This window comes from Protomyctophum parallelum (assembly GCF_964188405.1).
Source record: "Protomyctophum parallelum genome assembly, chromosome: 1".
NCBI classification, from domain to species: domain Eukaryota; kingdom Metazoa; phylum Chordata; class Actinopteri; order Myctophiformes; family Myctophidae; genus Protomyctophum; species Protomyctophum parallelum.
This window is the reverse complement of record NC_139697.1, coordinates 107,374,070-107,387,081: the sequence shown is the minus strand read 5'-3', so window position 1 is coordinate 107,387,081 and position 13,012 is coordinate 107,374,070. Positions and strand designations below refer to the sequence as shown.

General features: G+C 43.2%; 1 protein-coding gene and 1 pseudogene across 2 annotated transcripts in view; both read right to left on the bottom strand.

Annotated features, from left to right (window-relative positions):
• Positions 1-13,012, bottom strand: part of LOC310856458 (sodium/potassium/calcium exchanger 3) — a gene marked incomplete at its 3' end in the record, with an annotated part of 73,376 nt that overhangs the window by 49,159 nt on the left and 11,205 nt on the right. The window lies entirely within an intron of this gene.
• Positions 7,727-9,017, bottom strand: LOC310871629 (E3 ubiquitin-protein ligase TRIM39-like; annotated as a pseudogene). Its single transcript has one exon. The product of its transcript is annotated as an E3 ubiquitin-protein ligase TRIM39-like (transcript).

Below are 13,012 nucleotides of genomic sequence, written 5' to 3'. Positions count from 1 at the left end.
CACGGCGAATTGTCTGGCTTTTCAGAATGTAGCATTCAGTTTCCTAGCAACCAGTGTCTTGGTGAGAGAGAGAGAGAGAGAGAGGGAGAGGGAGAGGGAGAGGGAGAGGGAGAGGGAGAGGGAGAGGGAGAGGGAGAGGGAGAGAGAGAGAGAGCGCGCGCCTGGCTGTCAGTAGCAGCCATGAAGTAAATACAATGTAGCATTTATCAGACTCTGAATCCAGAGTGATTTACAGTAAGCAACAACAACACATGGTGATACATCACATACAACAACACATGGTGATACATCACATACAACAACAACACATGGTGATACATCACATACAACACATGGTGATACATCACATACAACAACACATGGTGATACATCACATACAACAACAACACATGGTGATACATCACATACAACAACAACACATGGTGATACATCACATACAACAACACATGGTGATACATCACATACAACAACAACACATGGTGATACATCACATACAACAACAACACATGGTGATACATCACATACAACAACAACACATGGTGATACATCACATACAACAACAACACATGGTGATACATCACATACAACACATGGTGATACATCACATACAACAACACATGGTGATACATCACATACAACAACAACACATGGTGATACATCACATACAACAACAACACATGGTGATACATCACATACAACAACAACACATGGTGATACATCACATACAACAACAACACATGGTGATACATCACATACAACAACACATGGTGATACATCACATACAACAACAACACATGGTGATACATCACATACAACACATGGTGATACATCACATACAACAACACATGGTGATACATCACATACAACAACAACACATGGTGATACATCACATACAACACATGGTGATACATCACATACAACAACAACACATGGTGATACATCACATACAACACATGGTGATACATCACATACAACACATGGTGATACATCACATACAACAACACATGGTGATACATCACATACAACAACAACACATGGTGATACATCACATACAACAACAACACATGGTGATACATCACATACAACACATGGTGATACATCACATACAACACATGGTGATACATCACATACAACAACACATGGTGATACATCACATACAACACATGGTGATACATCACATACAACAACAACACATGGTGATACATCACATACAACAACAACACATGGTGATACATCACATACAACAACACATGGTGATACATCACATACAACAACACATGGTGATACATCACATACAACACATGGTGATACATCACATACAACAACACATGGTGATACATCACATACAACAACAACACATGGTGATACATCACATACAACAACAACACATGGTGATACATCACATACAACACATGGTGATACATCACATACAACACATGGTGATACATCACATACAACAACACATGGTGATACATCACATACAACACATGGTGATACATCACATACAACAACAACACATGGTGATACATCACATACAACAACAACACATGGTGATACATCACATACAACAACACATGGTGATACATCACATACAACAACACATGGTGATACATCACATACAACACATGGTGATACATCACATACAACAACACATGGTGATACATCACATACAACAACAACACATGGTGATACATCACATACAACAACAACACATGGTGATACATCACATACAACAACAACACATGGTGATACATCACATACAACACATGGTGATACATCACATACAACAACAACACATGGTGATACATCACATACAACAACACATGGTGATACATCACATACAACAACAACACATGGTGATACATCACATACAACACATGGTGATACATCACATACAACAACACATGGTGATACATCACATACAACAACAACACATGGTGATACATCACATACAACAACAACACATGGTGATACATCACATACAACACATGGTGATACATCACATACAACACATGGTGATACATCACATACAACAACACATGGTGATACATCACATACAACACATGGTGATACATCACATACAACAACAACACATGGTGATACATCACATACAACAACAACACATGGTGATACATCACATACAACAACAACACATGGTGATACATCACATACAACAACAACACATGGTGATACATCACATACAACACATGGTGATACATCACATACAACAACAACACATGGTGATACATCACATACAACACATGGTGATACATCACATACAACAACAACACATGGTGATACATCACATACAACAACAACACATGGTGATACATCACATACAACAACAACACATGGTGATACATCACATACAACAACAACACATGGTGATACATCACATACAACAACAACACATGGTGATACATCACATACAACACATGGTGATACATCACATACAACAACAACACATGGTGATACATCACATACAACAACACATGGTGATACATCACATACAACACATGGTGATACATCACATACAACAACAACACATGGTGATACATCACATACAACAACACATGGTGATACATCACATACAACAACAACACATGGTGATACATCACATACAACACATGGTGATACATCACATACAACAACAACACATGGTGATACATCACATACAACAACAACACATGGTGATACATCACATACAACAACAACACATGGTGATACATCACATACAACAACAACACATGGTGATACATCACATACAACAACAACACATGGTGATACATCACATACAACACATGGTGATACATCACATACAACACATGGTGATACATCACATACAACAACACATGGTGATACATCACATACAACAACACATGGTGATACATCACATACAACAACAACACATGGTGATACATCACATACAACAACAACACATGGTGATACATCACATACAACAACAACACATGGTGATACATCACATACAACAACAACACATGGTGATACATCACATACAACAACACATGGTGATACATCACATACAACAACAACACATGGTGATACATCACATACAACAACACATGGTGATACATCACATACAACAACAACACATGGTGATACATCACATACAACAACAACACATGGTGATACATCACATACAACAACAACACATGGTGATACATCACATACAACAACAACACATGGTGATACATCACATACAACACATGGTGATACATCACATACAACAACACATGGTGATACATCACATACAACAACAACACATGGTGATACATCACATACAACAACAACACATGGTGATACATCACATACAACACATGGTGATACATCACATACAACAACAACACATGGTGATACATCACATACAACAACAACACATGGTGATACATCACATACAACAACAACACATGGTGATACATCACATACAACAACAACACATGGTGATACATCACATACAACACATGGTGATACATCACATACAACAACAACACATGGTGATACATCACATAACAACAACAACACATGGTGATACATCACATAACAACAACAACACATGGTGATACATCACATAACAACAACAACACATGGTGATACATCACATACAACAACACATGGTGATACATCACATACAACAACACATGGTGATACATCACATACAACACATGGTGATACATCACATACAACAACACATGGTGATACATCACATACAACAACACATGGTGATACATCACATACAACAACAACACATGGTGATACATCACATACAACAACAACACATGGTGATACATCACATACAACACATGGTGATACATCACATACAACAACAACACATGGTGATACATCACATACAACAACAACACATGGTGATACATCACATACAACACATGGTGATACATCACATACAACAACAACACATGGTGATACATCACATAACAACAACAACACATGGTGATACATCACATAACAACAACAACACATGGTGATACATCACATAACAACAACAACACATGGTGATACATCACATACAACAACACATGGTGATACATCACATACAACAACACATGGTGATACATCACATACAACACATGGTGATACATCACATACAACAACACATGGTGATACATCACATACAACAACACATGGTGATACATCACATACAACAACAACACATGGTGATACATCACATACAACAACAACACATGGTGATACATCACATACAACACATGGTGATACATCACATACAACAACAACACATGGTGATACATCACATACAACAACAACACATGGTGATACATCACATACAACAACAACACATGGTGATACATCACATACAACACATGGTGATACATCACATACAACAACAACACATGGTGATACATCACATCATACAACAACACATGGTGATACATCACATACAACAACACATGGTGATACATCACATACAACACATGGTGATACATCACATACAACAACAACACATGGTGATACATCACATACAACAACAACACATGGTGATACATCACATACAACACATGGTGATACATCACATACAACACATGGTGATACATCACATACAACAACAACACATGGTGATACATCACATACAACACATGGTGATACATCACATACAACACATGGTGATACATCACATACAACAACACATGGTGATACATCACATACAACAACACATGGTGATACATCACATAACAACAACAACAACACATGGTGATACATCACATACAACAACACATGGTGATACATCACATACAACACATGGTGATACATCACATACAACAACAACACATGGTGATACATCACATACAACACATGGTGATACATCACATACAACAACAACACATGGTGATACATCACATACAACTAGTATAAAAGGTAGGTGGCTAGCGCACATCCAGTTCTTGTTTGGTGCTGGACTAAGGTAAGTACAATGAAGAGAGGAGAGTCCGCACACAGATTTGCTCCAAGGTGTTTGCTTTTTATTCAAAACACCATAATTAATACACAACGTTTCGGCCGTGAACGGCCTTCATCAGGTGATAATCGGTAGTATATGTGACAACTCCCTTTTAAACCCAGTCGTCACATCACGTGACTGATGACGACTGCATGGGCAGGTGATTCACTAACACCAATAAGTGACATGACAAAAATTATAACAATATATATGAACATGAATGACCACCACAGCAAGTAGGATTACAATAAGACAACAGTTTCAATAAAACTTGCTGGTATTTTTGCTTGTTACAGACTGTTTTAGTATTTTTTAAATACATTTTTTAATATTTTATATATTTGAGATTTTGCATTTTTTAGTTTGTTTTTAAGATTTAAGATTTAAAAAGCTTTTGGTACCAAAAGTAGTTTACAGTTTGGGCAATCTGCTCCAAAATAGTATTAGTCAGTCAGAACAATATCAAAAGGAACAGGTAAGAGACACATGAAGGCTAACATTCAAGATCAATGGTTCTCTGGACATTGGCCAGTAAAGCCATCAAGATTAATTTAATTTAATTTACTTTAAAGTGAACGAACCCAGATAAAAGACAAATATCGAGAAGTATACTTCACAAGACCAAAATAAATATAAATATAAATATCAAAAAGAATAATCATAAATATAAATATCAAAAAATAATAAAGAGTCGGCATGTAGTTCAGTTCACACAGGGGAATCTGATAGTTTAGTCCTTGCTCACTATTTACAGGAAAGCAGATAACTCATAGTCCTCATTTAGTCCATGGGGTTGTAGTGTGCGGAGGGTGTAGGTCCAATATGCCTCCCTTCACGGCATGGCCGTGGCATCGCTCCGATATGTCGGCATAGAGAGGGTGCAGTTACCACGGAGAGGTGGAGATATCCATAACCTCCTCCTGAGAAGGGAGGCATATTGGACCTACACCCTCCGCACACTACAACCCCATGGACTAAATGAGGACTATGAGCTATCAGATTCCCCTGTGTGAACTGAACTACATGCCGACTCTTTATTATTTTTTGATATTTATATTTATGATTATTCTTTTTGATATTTATATTTATATTTATTTTGGTCTTGTGAAGTATACTTCTCGATATTTGTCTTTTATCTGGGTTCGTTCACTTTAAAGTAAATTAAATTAAATTAATCTTGATGGCTTTACTGGCCAATGTCCAGAGAACCATTGATCTTGAATGTTAGCCTTCATGTGTCTCTTACCTGTTCCTTTTGATATTGTTCTGACTGACTAATACTATTTTGGAGCAGATTGCCCAAACTGTAAACTACTTTTGGTACCAAAAGCTTTTTAAATCTTAAATCTTAAAAACAAACTAAAAAATGCAAAATCTCAAATATATAAAATATTAAAAAATGTATTTAAAAAATACTAAAACAGTCTGTAACAAGCAAAAATACCAGCAAGTTTTATTGAAACTGTTGTCTTATTGTAATCCTACTTGCTGTGGTGGTCATTCATGTTCATATATATTGTTATAATTTTTGTCACTTGTCACTTATTGGTGTTAGTGAATCACCTGCCCATGCAGTCGTCATCAGTCACGTGATGTGACGACTGGGTTTAAAAGGGAGTTGTCACACATACTGCCGATTATCACCTGATGAAGGCCGTTCACGGCCGAAACGTTGTGTATTAATTATGGTGTTTTGAATAAAAAGCAAACACCTTGGAGCAAATCTGTGTGCGGACTCTCCTCTTTTCACATCACATACAACAACATGGGCCGAAACCCCAATGACCTTGGGATACATTAGTACATCCCAGGTGATGACCTTTGACCTTGGGATACATTAGTACATCCGGACCTTTGACCTTGGGATACATTAGTACATCCCAGGTGATGACCTTTGACCTTGGGATACATTAGTACATCCCAGGTGATGACCTTTGACCTTGGGATACATTAGTACATCCCAGGTGATGACCTTTGACCTTGGGATACATTAGCACATCCCAGGTGATGACCTTTGACCTTGGGATACATTAGTACATCCCAGGTGATGACCTTTGACCTTGGGATACATTAGTACATCCCGACCTTTGACCTTGGGATACATTACTACATCCCAGGTGATGACCTTTGACCTTGGGATACATTAGTACATCCCAGGTGATGACCTTTGACCTTGGGATACATTAGTACATCCCAGGTGATGACCTTTGACCTTGGGATACATTACTACATCCCAGGTGATGACCTTTGACCTTGGGATACATTAGTACATCCCGACCTTTGACCTTGGGATACATTACTACATCCCAGGTGATGACCTTTGACCTTGGGATACATTACTACATCCCAGGTGATGACCTTTGACCTTGGGATACATTAGTACATCCCGACCTTTGACCTTGGGATACATTACTACATCCCAGCTGATGACCTTTGACCTTGTCCCAGGTGGATCCATGCAATGTTCTTTTTTTAAATTTGTATAGCAGGTTTCTCTCCTTTTATTATTTATTTTTTATTCTAGTAAGTCAACAGCTGTGCTTGACTCCAAAACCCTTCACATTATGGTGTGATTATTATTATTATTATTATTATTATTGTTTTATTTATTATTGAGAGCTTAGATCTCTATATAGCTATAGATCTGCTATTTGTCTATGTTTTTGTTTCTATTTGTCAAACAAACTCCATACTGTTCTTCTTCATGGTGACCCAGCAGCATGGACCAGGAGGTTATCTGGTGACAGGAGAGATGATCAGAGGAGCAGAGTTTATGACCAGGACTGAAGAATGGAAAGAGTTTCTCAGTGAAGGAGCAGCCAGTAAAAGAGTAGAGGAGAACTCTGGTCTCCACGTCATAAAAGGAGACCAGACCCTCCTCATAGTCCACAAACACTCCCACTTTCTGGAGCTCCTCTCTTACAGGGAGGAGGACAGCAGGGTCAGCAGCAGCCCAGTACTGATTTACATTCCTCAACCCTATAGCCCAGTAACCATCGTTGGGTCTCAGTGTGACGACTCCCTTCCTGTCGATGGACTCTCTGGCCACTCCTAAAGCCCACCCAGTCTTCCCTCCAACCTGAACCTCATAGTAAAACCTTCCTGAGGAGAATCCTTGTTTTCCTAAGACATTGGTATGTTTAGAGAATCTCTCAGTGTTGTCAGGGAGATTCTTCCTTATGTTTCCACATCTCACTTGTTTTCCATCCTCAGACAGGATGAGGTAGGGATGTGCTGTATCAGGGTCCAGAGTTACATTCACCTCATATTGCTGGATCCTCCTCAGCTCAGCATCACACAGCTGCTTCTTCATCTCTTGACCGAGTGTCTTCTCCAGCTGAGACACAGCTGTCCTCAATGTGTCCACATGTGAAGACTGATGGACTTTGACCTTTGTCCAGTCCTTGGCGGGTCTCCACTCTGTGTTGATGGATTCGGAGTTCTGGAGGAGGTGGAGGTGGTCCTCAGTGTGCGAGATCTGGTTCAGCTCAGAGCTTCTCTTCTCTAACTGAGTGACTTCCTGTTGCAGATCTTCAATGAAGCCTTCAGCCTGTTTCTCTGTTGTTTTCTGCTTCTCTTCAACCACATCAATGAGCTCAGCCTGGCTTCTCTCAACACAGCTGATCAGAGAGGTGAAGACCTGCACACTGTCTGCTATCACTGCATCTGAATCTTTCCTGCTGAGCTCTACTGAGCGTTTGACCTCCTGAATCTTCTCTCGTCTCTCCTGGATCATCTGCTGAACTTCATCCTGTGTCTTTGCTTCATATTCTTCTTTCAACTTGTTGCTCCTGAACTGATGAACCATCTCAGAAACAAAAGTATTGACAATGACTTCTGGTCTCGTGTAGAAGGTTTTGTTACAAAGTGGACACTTGCACACATCACTAGTGTCCCAGTAACGTGTGATACAGGCTTTGCAGTAGTTGTGTCCACACAGAGTGCTGATCGGATCAGTGAACACATCCATACAGATGGAACACAGGAAGTGATCATCAGACAGGAGACTTCTGGCGGACGCCATTTCTACACCGCTGAGAATAAAAGCTTCAAACTGAATAAGTTCTTTCGTAAGAGAGAGAACGCTCTGCTTTTATACCAGGCGCTGTGACATCACTGTGACATCACTGTGACCATGGACACAGACATGTCCATATATGGACATACAGGTTACACACAGACACAGACATGTCCATATATGGACATACAGGTTACACACATAGACACAGACACAGACATGTCCATATATGGACATACAGGTTACACACAGACACAGACATGTCCATATATGGACATACAGGTTACACACAGACACAGACATGTCCATATATGGACATACAGGTTACACACATAGACACAGACATGTCCATATATGGACATACAGGTTACACACATAGACACAGACATGTCCATATATGGACATACAGGTTACACACATAGACACAGACACAGACATGTCCATATATGGACATACAGGGCATCTATCAGATGGTGGGCCAAATATAAGGACTTCATTTTCTGATTCATTGAGTAGGAGAAAGTTATTTCCAGACTTTTGATTGATTGGTTGAAATATGTATTGACAGTTTGCAGAGTTACAGTACATTTAAAGCACAACTCATTACAAAGACTGTTAACTGTGAGTGGATGACCCAATTAAGCATTACACTTCTTTACAACGGGGTCCACCTTGTTCAATTCATCAAAACATTTAGAGACGTACAAATAGACACTACTATATTGCGAAAAAGAACAGAACAGGAATTCGTCATAAAGGAGGTAAAAAAGGGAAAAGAAACATATATTATACAGTGAGGGCTAACCCACACTGCTCACCTCCTCACGGAGGACACAGGCTGGGGCGCTAACCCACACTGCTCACCTCCTCAAGGAGGACACAGGCTGGGGCGCTAACCCACACTGCTCACCTCCTCATGGAGGACACAGGCTGGGGCGCTAACCCACACTGCTCACCTCCTCAAGGAGGACACAGGCTGGGGCGCTAACCCACACTGCTCACCTCCTCATGGAGGACACAGGCTGGGGCGCTAACCCACACTGCTCACCTCCTCACGGAGGACACAGGCTGGGGCGCTTACCCACACTGCTCACCTCCTCATGGAGGACACAGGCTGGGGCGCTAACCCACACTGCTCACCTCCTCATGGAGGACACAGAGTGGGGCGCTAACCCACACTGCTCACCTCCTCATGGAGGACACAGGCTGGGGCGCTAACCCACACTGCTCACCTCCTCATGGAGGACACAGGCTGGGGCGCTAACCCACACTGCTCACCTCCTCATGGAGGACACAGGCTGGGACGCTAACCCACACTGCTCACCTCCTCATGGAGGACACAGGCTGGGGCGCTAACCCACACTGCTCACCTCCTCACGGAAGACACAGGCTGGGGCACTAACCCACACTGCTCCCCTCCTCATGGAGGACACAGGCTGGGGCGCTAACCCACACTGCTCCCCTCCTCATGGAGGACACAGGCTGGGGCGCTAACCCACACTGCTCCCCTCCTCATGGGGGCGCTAACCCACACTGCTCACCTCCTCATGGGGGCGCTATAACCCACACTGCTCACCTCCTCATGGGGGCGCTATAACCCACACTGCTCACCTCCTCATGGGGGCGCTATAACCCACACTGCTCACCCGGGTGCCGTCTACATTCCGGCTGCCAACCATCTATCGGGTGGTCACCAGACTGTTAATAACTAATAATAACTCAGATAAAAACATTCAGAGACTCAGAAACGTCTCATATGTGGATAAAGAGACACAGACGGAGGAATATTTCCACTCTAAAAGGAGAGTGGAAGAACTGACAGAGCGCACACACACACACACACACACACACACACACACACACACACACACACACACATATTTACTCACACAGTAATAAACACACACACACACACACGAACGCACGCACGCACGCACCTGATAAACTACAGTTAATCCATGTTGGAGTGCTGCCTCTGTGTGTGTGTGTGTGTGTGTGTGTGTGTGTGTGTGTGTGTGTGTGTGTGTGTGTGTGTGTGTGTGTGTGTGTGTGTGTGTGTGTGTGTGTGCGCATGCGTGCGTTCATAGAGAAGGAGGACTGGAGTGTGTCACAACCACTATCAGCATTCATCTCCGCACGTGCGCACACATGTCGCGCACACACACACACACACACACACACACACACACACACACACACACACACACACACACACACAAACCCCTTGATAACTAAACTACATAAATAAACGAAATGAATAAAGTAAATATTGTATTTCTTTCATAAATAAATAAAGAATCTTTCACTCAATAGGAACTGCTTTGTCCAAAAATCCTGCAGATCGTTACACAGTACACACTATATCTCTATAGTCATGTGTTCAAGACGGATCTGTCCGATTTTAACTATTATCCATCCTGATTGGCTAACATTGGATTTCAAAGTTTACAGGATTGGCCCGTTTTGAACAAAAAGCCTCAAATCATGAACGCAGCGTTTTGCAATTTACGTGAAGTCTTTCACAGACCCTTCTACTATAGGCTGAGGAACATATCCCACCCTTTTCACATTGGCCTGGTGGAGACCTGTCCTATTATAGCGCCACCAGGAGGCCACAACCTGACCTGTCCTATTATAGCGCCACCAGGAGGCCACAACCTGACCTGTCCTATTATAGCGCCACCAGGAGGCCACAACCTGACCTGCCCTGGTGGAGACCTGTCCTGTTATAGCGCCACCAGGAGGCCACAACCTGACCTGCCCTGGTGGAGACCTGTCCTGTTATAGCGCCACCAGGAGGCCACAACCTGACCTGCCCTGGTGGAGACCTGTCCTATTATAGCGCCACCAGGAGGCCACAACCTGACCTGCCCTGGTGGAGACCTGTCCTATTATAGCGCCACCAGGAGGCCACAACCTGCCCTGTCCTATTATAGCGCCACCAGGAGGCCACAACCTGCCCTGTCCTATTATAGCGCCACCAGGAGGCCACAACCTGCCCTGTCCTATTATAGCGCCACCAGGAGGCCACAACCTGACCTGCCCTGGTGGAGACCTGTCCTATTATAGCGCCACCAGGAGGCCACAACCTGACCTGCCCTGGTGGAGACCTGTCCTATTATAGCGCCACCAGGAGGCCACAACCTGACCTGCCCTGGTGGAGACCTGTCCTATTATAGCGCCACCAGGAGGCCACAACCTGCCCTGTCCTATTATAGCGCCACCAGGAGGCCACAACCTGCCCTGTCCTATTATAGCGCCACCAGGAGGCCACAACCTGCCCTGTCCTATTATAGCGCCACCAGGAGGCCACAACCTGACCTGCCCTGGTGGAGACCTGTCCTGTTACTGCGCCACCAGGAGGCCACAACCTGACCTGCCCTGGTGGAGACCTGTCCTATTATAGCGCCACCAGGAGGCCACAACCTGACCTGCCCTGGTGGAGACCTGTCCTATTATAGCGCCACCAGGAGGCCACAACCTGCCCTGTCCTATTATAGCGCCACCAGGAGGCCACAACCTGACCTGTCCTATTATAGCGCCACCAGGAGGCCACAACCTGCCCTGTCCTATTATAGCGCCACCAGGAGGCCACAACCTGACCTGCCCTGGTGGAGACCTGTCCTATTATAGCGCCACCAGGAGGCCACAACCTGACCTGCCCTGGTGGAGACCTGTCCTATTATAGCGCCACCAGGAGGCCACAACCTGACCTGCCCTGGTGGAGACCTGTCCTGTTACTGCGCCACCAGGAGGCCACAACCTGACCTGCCCTGGTGGAGACCTGTCCTATTATAGCGCCACCAGGAGGCCACAACCTGACCTGCCCTGGTGGAGACCTGTCCTATTATAGCGCCACCAGGAGGCCACAACCTGCCCTGTCCTATTATAGCGCCACCAGGAGGCCACAACCTGACCTGCCCTGGTGGAGACCTGTCCTATTATAGCGCCACCAGGAGGCCACAACCTGACCTGCCCTGGTGGAGACCTGTCCTATTATA